This window comes from Salmo salar, chromosome 12 (assembly GCF_965601325.2).
Source record: "Salmo salar chromosome 12, fSalSal1, whole genome shotgun sequence".
Taxonomy (NCBI): Eukaryota; Metazoa; Chordata; class Actinopteri; order Salmoniformes; family Salmonidae; genus Salmo; species Salmo salar.
In genome coordinates, this window is record NC_138302.1 from 5843909 (window position 1) to 5863878 (window position 19970).

The window sequence follows — 19970 nt, forward strand, 5'->3', positions numbered from 1 at the left end:
GCGAAAAACATAAATACTTTATTTACATACGTTTTCTGACCCTTTGCTATGAGACTCCAAATTGAGCTCAGGTGCATCCTGTTTCCATCATGCTTGAGATGTGTCTACAACTTGATTAGAGTCCACCTGTGGTAAATTCCATTGATTGGACATGATTTGGAAAGGCACACACCTGTCTATATAAGGTCCACAGTTGACAATGCATGTCAGAGCAAAAACCAAGCCATGAGGTCAAAAGAATTGTCCGTAGAGCTCTGAGACAGGATTGTGTTGAGCCACAGATCTGGGGAACATTTCTGCAGCATTGAAAGTCCCCAAAAACACAGTGGCCTTCATCATTCTTTAATCAAAGAACCACCAAGACTCTTCCTAGAGCGGGCCACTCGGCCGAACTGAGCAATTGGGGGAGAAGGGCCTTGGTCAGGGAGGTGACCAAGAACCTTATGGTCACTCTGACAGAGCTCCAGAGTTCCTCTGTGGAGATGGGAGAACCTTCCAGGAGGACAAGCATCTTTGCAGCAATTCACCAATCAGGCCTCTATGGTAGAGTGGCCAGACGGAAACCACTCCTCAGTAAAAGGCACATGACAGCCCACTTTGAGTTTGCCAAAAGGTACCTAAAGACTCTCAAGATTCTCTGGTCTGATGAAACCAAGATTAAACTCTTTGGCCTGAATGAAAAGTTTCACGTCTGGAGAAAACCTGGCATCATCCCTACGGTGAGGTACGGTGGTGGCAGCATCATGCTGTGGGGATGTTTATCAGCGGCAGGGACTGGGAGACTAGTCAGGATCAAGGGAAAGATGAACGGAGAAAAGTACAGAGAGATCCTTGATGAAAACCTGCTCAATAGTGCTCAGGACCTCGGAAGGTGAACCTTCACTCCAGTCTAACAGGACAACAACCCTAAGCACACAGACAAGACAATGCAGGAGTGGCTTTGGGACAAGTCTCTGAATGTCCTTGAGTGGCCCAGCCAGAGACCGGACCTGCAGAGAAGAATTGGAGAAACTCCCCAAATATTGGTGTGCCAAGCTTGTACCATTATACCCAAGAAGACGCGAGGCTGTAATTTCTGGCAAAAGTGCTTCAGCAAAGTACTGAGTAAAGGGACTGAATACTTACGTAAATGTGATATTAAATTAGTTTTTTTGTAGTTATACATTTGCAAAAAAATAAAAATAAACAGTTTTTGCTTTGTCATTATGGGGTATTGTGTGAGTAGATTGATGAGGGAAAAAAACTATTAAATCCATTTTAGAATAAGGCTGTAATGTAACAAAATGTGGAAAAGGTGAAGAGGTCTGAGTACACCTGCAATCCTACATGGTACACAGAACAGACTCCCTCCCATCATAGATCCTTCACAGAGGAGAATCAGAGACACACATTTAACCACCACATATAAAACTACAAAGGAAATATTATTCTGGTTGCTGATATTATTAATACTATTCCTCATGGTCACATGACAGCTCGAGCAGGTGATTAATTGAAAGAACATAGTACAGTTGTGAGTCATCCTAGTACGGTACAGCCAACTGAACTCACCCCCAGATTCTCCCGTACTTCTGAAAGCACTCTGTGTCAAAGTTAGTGAAACCCTGCACACAGAGAGACAGAGAGGTAGAGAGAGAGAGAGAGAGAGAGACAATAGAGAGAGAGAGAGAGAGAGAGAGAGACAATGAGAGAGAGAGAGAAAGAGAGAGAGAGAGACAATGAAAGAGAGAGAGAGAGAAAGAGAGAGAGAGAGACAATGAGAGAAAGAAAAAAAACAGCTGATTCATGCCTGGCCATGCCCTAGGAGGTCATGTAGGTGTGTCTTACACCTGAACAGAGAACACACCTGAAACAGGTGAGGGTTGAGGAGGGTTTGTTATTTTCTATGGTCCTCAGGGTCAAGCAACACAACTTCTACACTGATCATGTCTCATTTCACCTTTTATTTATCTATTGTTCAAACAACCGGCTAGTGCTCTTTTCCTTCTCAATGTATTATTTTACATGGGGAGAAAAATAACACAAGTGTTAAAAATATGAGAGAGATGTTTATTCTGAATGGGTACTAACCTTTTTATACTCCATCATTGTGCCAATGTAAGGTAGGGGTTTGGGACCAGGGATACCCATCTTAGTGAAAACACCATAGGGCCAGTACCCGTACCTGTACACACACACACACACACACACACACACACACACACACACACACACACACACACACACACACACAGAGAGAGAGACAGTAACTAGTAATATGTTCTAGAGAAGTCAGATTAAGTATAGTATCCCTGTATATAGCCATGTTATTCTGTATCTAACCATGTTATTGTGCATATAGTGTAAGGGATTTCTGCCCTAAGTTCATACTTATTTGATCAGAAGTTAGTTTGTTTAATAAGGATTGCAACCCGGAGTAATTACAGTACAATTACAGTAATTTGCAAGTAACACACTCAGTTCTCAAGATGGTGTTTTTCCTAGCCACCGTGCTTCTACACATGCATTGCTTGCTGTTTGGGGTTTTAGGCTCGGTTTCTGTACAGCACTTTGTGACATCAGCTGACGTCAGAAGGGCTTTATGAATAAATTTGATTTGATTCTGTTTTCCTTTTTATCCCCTACTGAGGATCACCCAGCTCAAGGTGATGTCCCTTAACTTTAATACCATATAAGCTCATAATTAATAGTTGCTAATACAAAGATGTCTCTGCTAGGCGGAGTTAAGTTTATTGTTATTTGCAGTTAGTTTCCCAATCCTTCTTCCTCTTATTGCTATCATGTGTTAAGCAGAAGTAAGACAGGAACATAGTATCAACAGGAACTGAAAGTATAGTTTCAACAAACAGGCATATGATTTTTGTAACAAGTTGACCTTTTCATGCACTTGCAATGCATTTGCACCAACAATGTTATCATTGTTGGAAAAGGACCCGTAAGTAAGCATTTCACTGTTAGTCTACACCTGCAAACTACGATAAATGTGACAAATAACATTTGATTTTTTTGTAAGTCAATGTTATCATTGTTGGAAAAGGACCCGTAAGTAAGCATTTCACTGTTAGTCTACACCGGCAAACTACGATAAATGTGACAAATAACATTTGATTTGATGTAAGTCAATGTTATCATTGTTGGAAAAGGACCCGTAAGTAAGCATTTCACTGTTAGTCTACACCGGCAAACTACGATAAATGTGACAAATAACATTTGATTTGATGTAAGTCAATGTTATCATTGTTGGAAAAGGACCCGTAAGTAAGCATTTCACTGTTAGTCTACACCGGCAAACTACGATTGTCACGGTTGTCGTTGGTAAAGGAGGACCAAAATGCAGCAGGTATGTGTATGCTCATCTTGACGTTTAATAAATTCAAAATGAACACCAAAATAACAAAAGAACGACCGATCAACAAAACAGTCTGGCAAGGCACAAGGCTAAACACAGAACAATCTCCCACAAATGACAAACACACCCTAATATATGGGACTCTCAAAGGCAAATAGACAACACCTGCCTTCAACTGAGAGTCCCAACCCCAATTAACCAAACATAGAAACAGACTCACTAGACTAAACATAGAATACATGAATATCAAACAGTGCCCAAACACCCCGGAATGTCCACAGAAGGTGGCGCCACTCCCCGGTCGGGCGGCGCTCGGCGGTCGTCGACGCCGGCCTACCAGCAGTCACCGATCTGTGTTTCATGTGTCTGTTAGTTATGTCTGTTTTGTGCGCACCTGTGTCTTGTTTGTTATTAGTGGGAGGATATTTAGTTTGTCAGTTTCTTGTTTGGGTTTGTGCGGGATTGTTTCGTGTTACGTTTTTGGATTTAGAGCTGGAGTATTTTCTTATGGGTTTGATTACACAACGCTGATATTAGGCTTTAGGGTTGCCGGGCTGCGTCCCGTGTATTTTGAGTTTTGGAGCTGTTCTACCTCCTGCTTATGTTTTGCACCCTGCGTATCGTTGTATTCACTCTGGACTTAATTAAATATTTTTCTACGGAACTTTTGGTCTCCTGCGCCTGACTCACCCGTTTCCTGCTCCTTGGAAGACGTGACAGAATCCCGCACCACAAGATGGAGTCAGCAGGAGCCGAAGCACCGTCCATGGCAGATCAGGTATCACAACATACCAGCCTCCTTCAACGACTGGGCACGGCCATGGATCAGGTGCTGGTCCGTTTGGAGAGCTGGGAGAGAGCCGCTCCCTCACCACCTCCAGTACCTACTCACCACCCTGCGCCCCTACCAGTACCCACCGAACCCAACACGAGTGGGATTCAGATCATGGCTCCCAGGGAGTTCGATGGTACGGCCGCCGGGTGCCAATGGTTTTTGTTACAATTAGATTTGTACCTGGCGACTGTTCGGCCCCTTCCCTCGGATGAAGAGAGGATGAGCGTTCTCGTCTCATGCCTCACGGGTAGAGCCCTAGAATGGGTCAACGCAGTCTGGGATGGCCCAGACTCGCCTAGGAGCGACTACCCGGACTTCGCCCGTCGCTTTCGGGCGGTATTCGATCATCCCCTGGAGGGCAAGGCGGCGGGTGAGCGATTATTCCACCTGAGGCAGGAGACGAGGAGCGCTCAGGACTTTGCCCTGGACTTCCGGACTCTCGCCGCTGGATCGGGGTGGAATGAGCGGACCCTGATTGACCACTACAGATGCAGTCTTCGGGAGGACGTCCGCCGGGAGCTGGCTTGCCGGGACAATACGACCACTCTGGACCAGCTTATTGACTTGTCCATCAGGCTGGACAACCTGCTAGCTGCCCAGGGGTATTCTATTCGGGGTCTGTTTGTTCCACCTACTGGCCCTCCTGCTCCAACACCCATGGAGATAGGGGGGGTGGCAGCTAGGTGGGCCGGAGGGGGGGGGCTTCTCCTGCGCCCATTGTGGTTGTAGAGGGCACACTGCGGACCGGTGCTGGAGAGGTCCACCCGGGAGTTCGGATGGCAGGCAGAGCACCACATCGACCCCCCAGGTGAGTCAGCACCAGTCACACCCAGAGCCCCCTGTCGATCATATGTACACCTCTGTTTGTTTCCCTGATTTTTCCCCGCACTTCCAGTATAAGACACTAGTCGATTCAGGCGCAGCTGGGAGTTTTTATGGACCGTGGGGTCGCCGCTAAGTTAGGTATTCCCCTGGTTCAGTTGGAACAGCCCTTTTCTGTACACGCCCTAGATAGTCGACCACTAGGATCCGGCCAAGTGAGGGATGTCACAGTGCCACTACTCATGGTGACGCGGGGGGTAATAAGGAGCGAATCGGCCTGTACCTCATTGATTCCCCGGTGTTTCCGGTGGTACTGGGAATTCCCTGGCTGGCTACTCATAACCCTAATATTTCATGGAGGCAGAGCGCTCTTAAGGGGTGGTCGAGGGAGTGCTCAGGCAGGTGTATTGGAGTGTCCATCGGTGCGACCACGGTGGAGAGTCCAGAACCAGAATGTGCACAGTCTCCACCGTGCACATTCCCTCTGAATATGCCGATTTGGCTATCACCGTCAGTAAAAACAAGGCGACTCAATTTCCCCCCCATCGTCAAGGGGATTGTGTGATAAACCTCCAGGCTAACGCGGCCTTTCCTAGGAGTCACGTGTATCCTCTGTCTCAGGAGGAGACAGCGGCTATGGAGACATACGTCGGTGAGTCCTTGAGACAGGGATACATTCGGCCATCTAAGTCACCCTTCTCCCCGAGCTCCTCGAGTCACCCCTCTCACCCCTCTCCTCGCGCCGAGCATCTTTCTTGTGAGGAAAAAGGAGGGAGGTCTGCGCCCGTGCATTGATTATAGAGGTCTAAATTCCATCACGGTGGTGTTCAGTTACCTGCTACCTCTCATTGCCACGGCAGTGGAGTCTTTTCACGGCGCACGCTTCTTCACAAACTTAGATCTCAGGAGCGCGTATAACTTGGTGCGTAACCGAGATGGAGATGAGTGGAAAACCGGATTTAGTACCACATCTGGCTATTATGAGTACCTTGTCATGCTGTATGGGTTAAAGAATGCTCTCGCTGTCTTCCAATCCTTTGTAGACGAGGTTCTTCGAGACCTGCTCGGTCAGGGTGTGGTGGTGTATATCGATGACATTTTGATTTACTCCGCCACACGTGCCGAGCATGTGTCTCTGGTGCGTAAAGTGCTTTGGCGGCTGCTGGAGCATGAACTATACGTTAAGGCTGAGAAATGTGAGTTCTTTCAACGAGCCGTCTCTTTCCTGGAGTATTGCATTTCCACCAATGGGGTAGAGGTGGAATGTGACCGCGTTACAGCCGTGCGTAATTGGCCGACTCCAACCACAGTGAAGGAGGTGCAGCGGTTCTTGGGGTTTGCTAATTACTACCGAAGGTTTATCTGGGGCTTTGGTCAGGTAGCGGCTCCCATTACCTCACTGCTGAAGGGGGGGCCGGTGCGGCTGCAGTGGTCTGCAGAGGCGGACGGAGCCTTTAGCCGTCTGAAGGCTTTGTTTACCGACGCCCCCGTGCTGGCTCATCCGGACCCCTCTTTGCCATTCATAGTGGAGGTGGACTCATCCGAGGCCGGGTTAGGAGCAGTGCTGTCGCAGCGCTGGGGCGCACCTCCGAAGCTTCGCCCCTGTGCGTTCTTTTGTAAGAAGCTGAGTCCAGCGGAGCGCAACTATGATGTGGGGGACCGGGAGTTGTTGGCTGTGGTCGAAGCTCTGAAAGTGTGGAAACATTGGCTTGAGGGGGCACGTCACCCTTTCCTCATCTGGACTGATCACCGTAACCTGGAGTACATCCGGGCAGCTTGGAGACTTAACCCTCATCAAGCCAGGTGGGCCATGTTTTTTACCCAGTTCCAATTAACCTTGTCATACATTCCAGGTTCCCGGAACCGGAAGGCCGATGCACTGTCGCGTCTCCACGACACCAAGGAGCGGACCATCGATCCTACTCCCATCGTCCCTGCCTCCTGTCTGGTGGCACCTGTGGTTTGGGAGGTGGATGCGGACATCGAGCGGGCGGTGCAGCCAGAACCTATTCTACCTCAGTGTCCCGCTGGCCGGAAGTACATCCCGCTTAGTGTTCGCGATCGTCTGATCCGGTGGTCGCATACTCTACCCTCGTCGGGTCATCCTGGTGTGGAACGGACAGTGCAGGCCTTGAGAGGGAAGTACTGGTGGCCCACCTTGGTTAAGGATGTCAGGCACTACGTCTCCTCCTGTTCGGTGTGCGCACAGTGTAAGGCTCCTAGGCACTTACCGCGAGGGAAATTACAGCCCCTCCCTGTTCCACAGCGACCGTGGTCCCACCTGTCGGTGGATTTCCTTACGGATCTCCCGTCTTCTCAGGGGAACACCACGATCCTGGTTGTTGTGGATTGTTTCTCTAAGTCCTGCCGTCTGATCCCTTTGCCCGGTCTTCCTACGGCCCTACAGACCGTGGAGGCCCTGTTTACGCATGTCTTCCGGCACTACGGGATGCCCGAGGACATCATCTCTGATCGGGGTCCCCAGTTCACGTCCAGGGTGTGGAGGGCGTTTATGGAGAGGCTGGGGGTCTCAGTCAGTTTGACTTCGGGTTTTCACCACGAGAGTAATGGGCAGGTGGAACGTATTAACCAGGATGTGGGCAGGTTCCTGCGGTCCTATTGCCAGGACCGGCCAGGGGAGTGGGTGAAGTTTTTGCCATGGGCGGCGATGGCGCAGAACTCTCTGCGTCATTGCTCCACTAACCTGACTCCCTTCCAGGTGGTATTAGGTTACCAGCCGGTCCTGGTGCCTTGGCATCAGAGCCAGATAGAAACTCCTGCGGTGGAGGACTGGGTTCAGTGCTCGAAGGAGACATGGAGTGCCATCCAGGAGTGCCTTAAACGAGCTGTAGGATGGCACAAGGAGAGAGCTGACCGCCGCCGCAGTGAGGCCCCCGTGTACAAACCGGGGGACAGAGTCTGGCTCTCGACCCGGAAGCTGTCCCTCCGCCTGCCCTGCCGGAAGCTGGGTCCGCGATTTGTGGGGCCGTTCAAAGTCCGTCATATTACCGTATTAACCCCTCGTTTCACGTGTCTCTCCTCAGGCCAGTGGTAGTTGGTCCACTACAGTACGCTGAGGTGCGGGAGGTCCCTCCGCCCCCCCTGGACATCGGGGGTGCCCCGGCGTACACAGTCCGGTCCATCTTGGACTCCCGACGTCGGGTAAGGGGCCTGCAGTACCTCGTGGACTGGGAGGGGTACGGTCCGGAGGAGAGGTGCTGGGTACCGGTGAGGGATATTCTGGACCCAGCCCTGTTGCAGAGATTTCACAGACTCCGCCCGGATCGCCCTGCTTCTCGTCCTCCGGGTCGTCCTCGAGGCCGGTGTCGGCGCACTGCGGGAGCCGCGCATCGGGGGGGGGGGTACTGTCACAACGTCCACAGAAGGTGGCGCCACTCCCCGGTCGGGCGGCGCTCGGCAGTCGTCGTCACCGGCCTACTAGCTGCCACTGATCCATGTTTCATGTGTCTGTTAGTGTGTCTGTTTTGTGCGCACCTGTGTCTTGTTTGTAATTAGTGGGAGGGTATTTAGTTTGTCAGTTTCTTGTTTGGGGTTGTGCGGGATTGTTTCGTTTTAAGTTTTTGGATTTAGGGCTGGAGTATTTTCTCATGGGTTTGATTACACAACGCTGATATTAGGCTTTAGGTTTGCCGGGCTGCGTCCGGTGTATTTTGAGTTTTGGAGCTGTTCTACCTCCTGCTTATGTTTTGCACCCTGCCTATCGTTGTATTCACTCTGGACTTAAATATTTTCTATGGACCTTTTTGTCTCCTGCGCCTGACTCACCCGTTTCCTGTCATCACCAAAGCCAACACCAACGTTAGCCACCTTTCCTTCCAGTTCTCTGCTGCCAGTGACTGGAACGAATTGCAAAAATCGCTGAAGCTGGAGACTTACATTTCCCTTACTAACTTTAAACATCAGCTATTTGAGCAGGTAACCAATCGCTGCAGCTGTACATAGTCCATCTGTAAATAGCCCACCCAATCTACCTACCACATCCCCGTATTGTTTTAATTTACTTTTCTGCTCTTTTGCACACCAGTATCACTACTTATACACCATCATCTGCTCATCATCATCTGCACATCTATCACTCCAGTGTTAATCTGCTAAATTGTAATTACTTTGCTACTCTGGCCTATTTATTGCCTTACCTCCTCATGCCATTTGCACACATTGTATATAGACTTTCTTTTTTTCTATTGTGTTATTGACTGTACGCTTGTTTATCCCATGTGTAACTCTGTGTTGTTGTTTCTGTCGCACTGCTTTGCTTTATGTTGGCCAGGTCGCAGTTGTAAATGAGAACTTGTTCTCAACTAGCTTACCTGGTTTTAAATAAAGGTGAAATAAAAAATAAAAATAAAAAGATGGGGAGAGGTCTACCCGTAATAAAGAGATGCTCCGCTTTTTTGACACCACACTCCAAAAAGCAAGTTCTGCATGTTCTAGTTTTGTCTAATCTTGATTATGGTCCAGTCGTGTGGTCCAGTGCTGCAAGGAAAAACCTAGTAAGCTGCAGCTGGCCCAGAACAGAGCGACACGTTTTGCTCTAATTTTAATCAGATGGCTAATATTAATACTATGCATGCCAGTCTCTCTTGGCTAAGAGTTGAGGAGACTGCATCACTTTTTATTAGAAACATTGTGTTGAAAATCCCAAATTGTTCGCATAGTCAACTTACACACAGCTCTGACACACACTTATCCCACCAGACATGCCACCAGGGGTCTTTTCATAGTCCCCGAATCCAAAACAAATTCAAGAAAACGTACAGTATTATATAGAGCCATTACTGCATGGAACTTCCTTCCATCTCCTATTGCTCAAATAAACAGCAAACCTGGTTTAAAAAAACAGATAAAGCAACACCTCTCCCCTATTTGACCTAGATAGTTTGTGTGCATGCATTGATATGTAGGCTACGTGTGCCTTTTTAAAATGTATGTAGTTCTGTCCTTGACTCATGATGTTCTGTATTATGTTTCATGTTTTGTGTGGACCCCAGGAAGAGTAGCTGCTGCTTTCGCAACAGCTAATTATTTTATTTATTAGGCAAGTCAGTTAACTTCTATGGGCTAGGTGGGACGCTAGAGTCCCATCTGCGGAACACAGCCAGTGAAATATCATGGCGGAAAATTAAAAAACAACAAAATTTCATAATTCAACTTTCTCAAACATACAACTATTTTCCACCATTTTAAAGATAAACTTCTCGTTAATCTAACCACATTGTCCGATTTCAAAAAGGCTTTACAGCGAAAGCAAAACATTAGATTATGTTAGGAGAGTACATAGACAAATATAATCACACAGCCATTTTCCTAGCAAGGACATGTGTCAATAAAACCCAAAACACAGCTAAATGAAGCACTAACCTTTGTTGATCTTCATCAGATGACACTCCTAGGACATTATATTACACAATACATGTATGTTTTGTTCGATAAAGTTCCTATTTATATCCAAAAACAGCATTTTACATTGGCGCGTGATGTTCAGAAAATGTATTCCCACCAAAACGTCCAGTGAATGTGCACATCAATTTACAAAAATACTCATCATAAACGTTGACAAAATATACAACAATTATTTTAAGAATTATAGATAGACTACCCCTGGATGCAACTGCTGTGTCAGATTTTAAAATAGCTTTACGGAGAAAGCACATTTTTCAATATTCTGAGTACATAGCTCAGCCATCACGGTGAGCTATTCAGACACCCGCCAAGTTCGGGGCAACCTAAACTCAGAATTAGTATTAGAAATATTCTCTTACCTTTGCTGATCTTCGTCAGAATGCACTCCCAGGACTGCTACTTCCACAAGAAATGTTGTTTTTGTTTGAAATAATCCATATTTATGTACAAATACCTCCGTTTTGTTCGTGCGTTCAGGTCACTATCCAAAGGGTAACGCGCGAGCGCGGAACGAGAGACAAAAAGTCAAAATGTTCCATTACCGTACTTAGAAGCATGTCAAACGCTGTTTAAAATCAATCTTTATGGTATTTTTAACGTAAAATTGAGATAATATTCCAACCGGACAATAGCATATTACTTCAAGAAGAAAAAGAAGGAGGGGCACGCTCACGGGACCGAGCATATGCAATCCCTTTGTTGCCAGGTTGACCATTCAGAAACTGAGTTTCTATTATCTGCCCAGTGCCAGGAAAATGCTCAAACCACTTTCTGAAGGCTTTAGACAGCCAATGGAAGCCTTAGGAAGTGCAACGTCACCCCACAGACACTGTAGCTTCGATAGAGAATCAAAAGAAGAACTACAATTCTCAGACTTTCCACTTCCTGCTTGGAATTTTCTCAGGTTTTTGCCTGCCATATGAGTTCCACTTTACTCACAGACACCATTCAAACAGTTTTAGAAACTTCAGTGTTTTCTATCCAAATCTACTAATAATATGCATATTCTAGTTTCTGGGCCAGAGTAGTAACCTGTTTAAATTGGGTACGTTTTTAATCTGGCAATGAAAATACTGCCCCCTAGCCCAGACAGGTTAAGAACAAATTCTAATTTTCAATGATGGCCTTGGAACATTGGGTTAACTGCCTTGTTCAGGGGCAGAATGAAAGATTTTTGCCTTGTCAGCTCAGGGATTCAAACTTGCAACCTTTTAGTTTCTTGTCCAACACTCTAACCACTAGGCTACCTGCCTCCCCATGGGGATCTTAATAAAAATACAAAATACAAAAAATGCAAAACACAAACCGATTCTAATTGATCTGGTCCAATCACAACCAACACAAACAGATTCTAATATGAACGTAGATATTTGGGTCCCCATCATAGTTTTTTAAAATTACGACATGATATCGATATGGACGTTCCATATTGGTCACCATCACTAGTTACATTATATAGTTTCATAGTTACATAATAAGTAAATACAGAATATTAAAATATAAATACAAACGTTCAGATGAAAATATCAATATAACAATCAAATATAAATATAAAACATGATTACAGTTGAGTTCCCAGTGTCACGTCCAGATTTGATCTTTGCCAGCGAGGCATAAAAGAAGTCAGTCACCGCAGACGGGAAGAAAGAAAACTTCATCTTCTCCAAGATAGGACCTATGAAGGGAAACAACACTGGAGAAGGAGAGGAGGGGAGGAGGAGGGGAGGAGGGGAGAATAGGAGAGGAGGGGAGAGGAGGGGAGGAGGGGAGAACAGGAGAGGAGAAGAGGAGAGGAGAGGTTGAGAGGAACGTTTTATAGAAAGGTGTTCAACTGCATATGATTAAACAGTTCAACTTTGTGTCTGTGTGTCTGGGTGTGTGTGCATGTGTGGTCTCACCGAATAGGAGCAACAGTGGGTTGAACATGTCAAACTTGATCATTTTCTTAACATTGGAGACGAAGGGGTCTGAAGGGTTGTTCAGAGAGTCAATGTCCACACTGAAGGCTGTGCTGGTGACCACGTCCATACTGTAGGGCCCAAAGAACCTGCAACACAAACACAATTACACAACTACTGACCACAACTACTGAGCACAACTACTGACCAAACAACTACTGACCACACAACGACTGACCACAACTAGTGACCACAACTACTGACCAAACAACAACTGACCAAACAACTACTGACCACACACATACTGACCACACCTACTGACCACACATCTACTGGCCACACACCTACTGACCACAACTACTGACCACAACCACACATAATGACCACACCTACTGACCACACAACTACTGACCACACCTACTGACCACAACCACACATAATGACCACACCTACTGACCACACAACTACTGACCACACCTACTGACCACAACCACACATAATGACCACACCTACTGACCACACAACTACTGACCACAACTACTGACCACAACCACACATAATGACCACACCTACTGACCACACAACTACTGACCACAACTACTGACCACAACCACACATAATGACCACACCTACTGACCACACAACTACTGACCACAACTACTGACCACAACCACACATAATGACCACACCTACTGACCACACAACTACTGACCACAACTACTGACCACAACCACACATAATGACCACACCTACTGACCACACAACTACTGACCACACCTAATGACCACAACCACACAACTACTGACCACCAACCACAGACCACAACTACTGACCACAACCACTGACCACACCTACTGACCACAACTACTGACCACCAACCAGGTAGCCTAGTGGTTAGAGCATTGGGCCAGTAACTGAAAGGTTGCTAGATTGAATCCCCAAGCTTACAAGGTAAACATATGTTGTTCTGCCCCTGAACAAGTTAACCCACTGTTCCTAGGCTGTCATTGTAAATAACAATTTGTTTTTAACTGACTTGCCTTGTTAAATAAAGCTTAAATAAACACCTACTGACCACACACCTACTGACCACAACCACACAACTACTGACCACAAAACTACTGACCACACATCTACTGACCACGACCACACAACTACTGACCACAACTACTGACCACAACTACTCACCACAACTAAATCAAATCAAATGTATTTGTCACATGTGCCGAATACAGCAGGTGTAGAACTTACTGTGAAATGCTTACTTACAAGCCCTTAACCAAGAATGCAATTCAAGAAACAGAGTTAAGAAAATATTTACTAAATAAACTAAAGCAAAAAATATGTTAAAAGTTTGGGTGGCCATTTGATTAATTGTTCAGCAGTAATTTGGCTTGCGCCAGAGCCTGGACTCAAACCAGGATCTCGAGTGGCACAGCTAGCACTGTGATGCAGTGCCTTAGACAATTGCCCCACTCTGACACCGCCTTGTATATAGGTCCTGGATGGCAGGAAGCTTGGCCCCGGTGATGTACTAGGCCATACACACTACGCTCTGTAGCTCCTTACTGTCAGATAATGAGCAGTTGCCATAGCAGGTGGTGATGCAACCGGTCAGGATGCTCTAGATGGTGCAGCTGTAGAACCTTTTGAGGATCTGGGGACCCATACCAAATCTTTTCAGTTTCCTTAGGTGCAAAAGGCGTTGTCGTGCCCTCTTCACGACTGTCTTGGTGTGTTTGGACCATGTTAGTTTGTTGGTCATTTGGACGCCAAGGAACTTGAAACTCTCGACACACTTCACTACAGCCCCGTCAATGTGAATGGGGGCATGTTAGGTCCTCCTTTACCTGTAGTCCACGATCAGCTACTTTGTCTTGCTCATGATCAGCTACTTTGTCTTGCTCACATTGAGGGAGAGGTTGTTGTCTTGGCACCACACTGACAGGTCTCTGACCTCCTCCCTATAGGCTGTCTCATCGTTGTCAGTGATCAGGCCGACCACTGTTATGTCGTCAGCAAACTTAATGATGGTGTCGGGTCGTGCTTGGCCATGCAGTCGTGGGTGAACTGGGAGTACAGGAGGGGACTAAGCACAAACCCATAAGGGGCCCCAGTGTTGAGGATCAGCATGGCAGACTTGGGGGCGGCCCGTCAGAAAGTCCAGGATCCAGTTGCAGAGGGAGGTGTTTAGTCCCAGGGTCCTTAGCTTAGTGATGAGCTTTGTGGGCACTATGGTGTTGAACGCTGAGTAGTAGTCAATGAACAGCATTTTCACACCTGTTCCTGTTGTCCAGGTGGGAAAGGGCAGTGTGGAGTGGAATAGAGATTGCATCATCTGTGGATCTGTTGGGGCGGTATGTGAATTGGAGTGGGTGTAGGGTTTCCGGGATGATGGTGTTGATGTGAGCCATGACCAGCCTTTCAAAGCACTTCATGGTTACCGACGTGAGTGCTATGGATCTGTTGGGGCGGTATGCTAGTCATGTAAGCAGGTTACCTTTGCTTTCTTGGGCACAGGGACTATGATGGTTTGCTTGAAACATTTAGGTATTACAGACTTGGTCAGGGAGAGGTTGAAAATGTCAGTAAAGACACTTTCCAGTTGCTCCACGCATCCTCTGAGTACACGTCGTGGTAATTTGTCCTGCCCTGCGGTTGCACATGTAATATGCTGGTAGATATTAGATCAAACGGATTTAAGTTTGCCTGCATTAAAGTCCCCAGCCACTTGGAGCGCTGCTTCTGGATCAGAATTTTCTTGTTTGCTTATGGACTTATTTTTTATTTTTTTATTTTATCTTAATTTAACTAGGCAAGTCAGTTAAGAACAAACTCTTATTTTCAATGACGGCTATCGTCCCTTATACAGCTCGTTGAGTGTGATCTTAGTGCCAGCATCGGTATGTCGTGGTAAATAGATGGCTACGAAAAATACAGATGAAATCTTGGTAGATAGTGTTGTCTACAGCTTATCATGAAGTACTCTACCTCAGGCCAAGAGTGTGCAAAGTTGTCATCAAGGCAATGGGTGGCTATATGTGTGTGTGTGTGTGTGTGTATTATAATCAAGACTCAGAGGTGTAAGGTGAAAAGCCAGAGGTTAGGAAGCAGGACTCACTCCTTCACTTCGATGGTCTGGTCTTTATCTGCCTGCTTCTTCATTCCGTTCAGCAGGTTAGCAGAGTGCCGCTTCATGATACCAAACATCTAGAGGAGAGAGAGAGAGAGAGGAGAGGTAGAGAGAGGTAGAGAGAGGTAGAGAGAGGTAGAGAGGTATAGATGTAGAGAAAGAGAGGTAGCGGTAGAGAGAGAGAGAGGTAGAGAGAGAGGTAGAGAGGTAGAGATGGAAAGAATTTACAAAAAAAACAGAGCAAACTGGAATGCTATTTCGCCCTAAACAGAGAGTACACAGTGGCAGAACACCTGACCACTGTGACTGACCCAAACTTAAGGAAAGCTTTGACTATGTACAGACTCAGTGAGCATAGCCTTACTATTGAGAAAGGCCGCCGTAGGAAGACCTTGCTCCCAAGAGAAGACAGGCTATGTGCACCCTACCCACAAAATGAGGTGGAAACTGAGCTGCACTTCCTAACCTCCTGCCCAATGTATGACCATATTAGAGACACATATTTCCTTCAGATTACACAGATCCACAAAGAATTCAAAAACAAACCTGATTTTGATAAACTCCCATATCTACTGGGTGAAATACCACAGTGTGCCATCCCAGCAGCAATATTTGTGATCTGTTGCCACAAGAAAAGGTCAACCAGTGAAGAACAATCACCATTGTAAATACAACCCATATTTATGCTTATTTATTTTCCCTTTTGTACATTAACAATTTGTACATCGTTACAACACTGTATATATACATAATATGACATTTGCAATGTCTTTATTATTTTGGAACTTCTGTGAGTGTAATGTTTAATGTACATTTTTATTGTTTGTTTCACTTTTGTATATTATCGACCTCACTTGCTTTGGCAATGTTAACATATCTTTCCGACGCCAATAAAGCCCCTAGAATTGAATTGAATTGAGATGTAGAGAGAGGTAGAGATGTAGAGTGAGAGAGAGAGAGGTAGAGAGAGAGAGGTAGAAAGAGAGAGAGGTAGAGAGAGACAGAGAGAGAAGTAGAGAGAGGTAGAGAGAGGTAGAGAGAGGTAGAAAAAGAGAGGTAGAGAGAGAGAGGTAGAAAGAGAGCAAGAGAGAGGTAGAGAGAGACAGAGAGAGAGGTAGAGAGAGACAGAGAGGTAGAGAGACGTAGAGAGGGAGAGAGAGAGGTAGAGAGAGCGAGAGAGACAGAGAGAGAGCGAGAGAGAGAGGGTGGTTAGCAGAGTGATGCTTCATGATGAGAGTTGAATGCTAATAACCCGGTTACCGAGATTTACCGCCAATAACCACTCCCCTTTCCCAGGATAAGAGAGAAACTGGTAAATTATTTATATAAACATGACGTGTCCTTAAAAAAAGCTCCTTAGCGTTAAACCATTAGATCTTTGTGAAGAGAAGTGAAAGCCATCTGCATCTAATTATAGTCCTATATTGTGATTCAAGCATGTCATTAGAACGAAGAAGATAGGGGTCCTGGGTGGTGCAGCGGTCAAAAGCACTGGTGTTCAATCCCAGGCTGTGTCACAACCGACTGTGGCCGTGAACCCCATAGGATGGCACACAATTGCCCCAGCGCCGTCCGGGACCTTGGCTTATCGTACTCTAGCAACTCCTTCTGACAGGGCCGTGCACCTGCAAGCTGACTCGGGTTGTAAGTCGAACTGGGTTTCACATTAGTGCTGCTGACATCCAGGTCAAGCAGGAAGTAGGTGGTCAGGCGGGTCATGTTTCAGAGAACGCATGACTCCACCTTTGAATAATAACTTAAATAAGGTATCTGTTTTTTATTTTTTATTAATTTGCAAAGATTTCTAAAAACGGTTTTCGCTTTGTCATTATGGGGTATTGTGTGTAGTAGATTGATGAGGAAAAATGATAATTGAATACATTTCAGAATACGGCTGTAGCATAACAAAATGTGGGAAAAGTCAAGGGGTCTGAATACTCTTCTGAATGCACTGTATGTTCTGGAATCTAGAACAACATGCCATAATGCTAAAGAAATTAATCTTGGAGCCTTTAATAAGTTTCCTCTGTATATCCTGTTATACTGTTATATCCTGTTTCACATCCGGGTTACAAGAAGTCAAGAAGGCTGAGTTGCAAAGAAAAATAACTTAGTTATATAAAAAAAGTAATGCAGCCAAGACACTGGCTATAACAACTAAAGAAAAATAACTTAGTTTTAAAAAAGTAATACAGCCAAGACATTTGCTATAACAACTCAAGAAAAATAACTTAGTTATAAAAAAGTAATACAGCCAAGACATTTGCTATAACAACTCAAGAAAAATAACTTAGTTATAAAAAAGTAATACAGCCAAGACATTGGCTATAACAACTAAAGAAAAATCGATATCTCTGTCCAGTGTCTGTGTTCTTTTGCCCATCTTAATCTTTTCTTTTTATTCTTTTTATTGGCCAGTCTGAGATATGGCTTTTTCTTTGCAACTCTGCCCAGCATCCCGGAGTCGCCACTTCACTGTTGACGTTGAGACTGGTGTTTTGCTGGTACTATTTAATGAAGCTGCCAGTTGAGGACTTGTGAGGCGTCTGTTTCTCACACTAGACACTCTATTGTACCTGCCCTCTTGCTCAGTTGTGCACCAGGGTCTCCCACTCCTCTTTCTAGTCTGGTTAGAGCCAGTTTGCGCTGTTCTTGGAAGGGAGTAGTACACAGCGTTGTACGAGATCTTCAGCTTCTTGGCAGTGAATAGCCTTCATTTCTCAGAACAAGAATAGACTGACGAGTTTCAGGAGAAGGTTCTTTGTTTCTGGACATTTTGAGTCTGTAATCAAACACACAAATGCTGATGCTCCAGATACTCAACTAGTCTAAAGAAGGCCAGTTTTATTGCTTCTTTAATCAGAACGACAGTTTTCAGCTGTGCTAACATAATTGCGAAAAGGGTTTTCTAATGATCAGACTGAAAGTGAAAGTGTTTCCTACAACCCGTCTTGATGCTGCTGCTGCCAGATTCATCAGCTCTGCGGTTGGTTCAATTATAACGCCTGGACCCGAAACCAGCTCATTGTGCAAACTGTCTCAAACTTCAAGCTACAGCTCTGACCCACTAAGTTGACTGTGCCTTTAAACAGCTTGGAAAATTCCAGAAAATTACGTTATGGCTTTAGAAGCTTCTGATTGGCTAATTGACATCATTCGAGTCAATTGGAGTTGTATCTGTGGATGTATTTCAAAGCCTACCTTCAAACCCAGTTCCTCTTTGCTTGACATCATGGGAAAAATCAAATGAAATCAGCCAAGACATCAGAAAAAACATTGTAGACCTCCACAAGTCTGGTTCATCCTTGGGAGCAAATCAAAATCAAATCAAATGTATTTATATAGCCCTTCTTACATCAGCTGATATCTCAAAGTGCTATACAGAAACCCAGCCTAAAACCCCAAACAGCAAGCAATGCAGGTGTAGAAGCACAGTGGCTAAGAAAAACTCCCTGGAAAGGCCAGAACCTAGGAAGAAACCTAGAGAGGAACCAGGCTATGAGGGGTGGTGAGTCCTCTTCTGGCTGTACCGGGTGGAGATTATAACAGAACATGGCCAAGACGTTCAAATGTTCATAGATGACCAGCAGGGTCAAATAATAATAATCACATTGGTTGTCGAGGGTGCAACAGGTCAGCACCTCAGGAGTAAATGTCAGTTGGCTTTTCATAGCCGATCATTCAGAGTATCTCTACCGCTCCTGCTGTCTCTAGAAAGTTGAAAACAGCAGGTCTGGGACAGGTAGCACGTCTTGTGAACAGGTCAGGGTTCCATAGCCGCAGGCACAACAGTTGAAACTGGAGCAGCAGCATGGCCAGGTGGACAGGGGACAGAAAGGAGTCATCAGGCCAGGTAGTCCTGAGGCATAATCCTAGGGCTTAGGTCCTCCGGGAGCAATTTCCAAACGTCTCAAGGTACCACGTTCATCTGTACAAACAATAGTACGCAAGTATAAAGACGATGAGACCACGCAGCCGTCATACCGCTCAGGAAGGAGACGCGTTCTGTCTCCTAGAGATGAACGTACTTTGGTGCGAAAAGAGCAAATCAATCCCAGAACAACAGCAAAGGACCTTGTGAAGATGCTGGAGGAAACAGGTACAAAGTATCTATATCCACAGTAAAACGAGTCCTATATCGACATAACCTGAAAGGCCGCTCAGCAAGGAAAAAGCCACTGCTCCAAAGGCGCCATAAAAAAAGCAAGACTACGGTTTGTAACTGTACACGGAGACAAAGATCGTACTTTTTGGAGAAATGTCCTCTGGTCTGATGAAACAAAAATAGAACTGTTTGGCCATAATGACCATCGTTATGTTTGGAGAAAAAGGGGGGAGGCTTGCAAGTCGAAGAACACCATCCCAACCGTGAAGCATGGGGGTGGCAGCATCATGTTGTGGGGGTGCTTTGCTGCAGGAGGGACTGGTGCACTTCACAAAATAGATGGCATCATGAGGAGCAAAAATGATGTGGATATACTGAAGCAACATCTCAAGACATCAGTCAGG

The 19970-nt window shown here is 45.8% G+C and overlaps 1 pseudogene across 1 annotated transcript in view; it reads right to left on the reverse strand.

Moving 5' to 3' along the window:
• Nucleotides 1-19970, reverse strand: part of LOC106591924 (cytochrome P450 3A27-like) — a 56945-nt pseudogene that overhangs the window by 25938 nt on the left and 11037 nt on the right. Inside the window, exons 2-3 of the transcript XR_014379558.1 lie at nucleotides 2071-2164; nucleotides 1552-1604 (exon numbers count right to left, since the gene is read on the reverse strand). The product of XR_014379558.1 is annotated as a cytochrome P450 3A27-like (transcript). The remainder of the gene's footprint in view (nucleotides 1-1551; nucleotides 1605-2070; nucleotides 2165-19970) is intronic.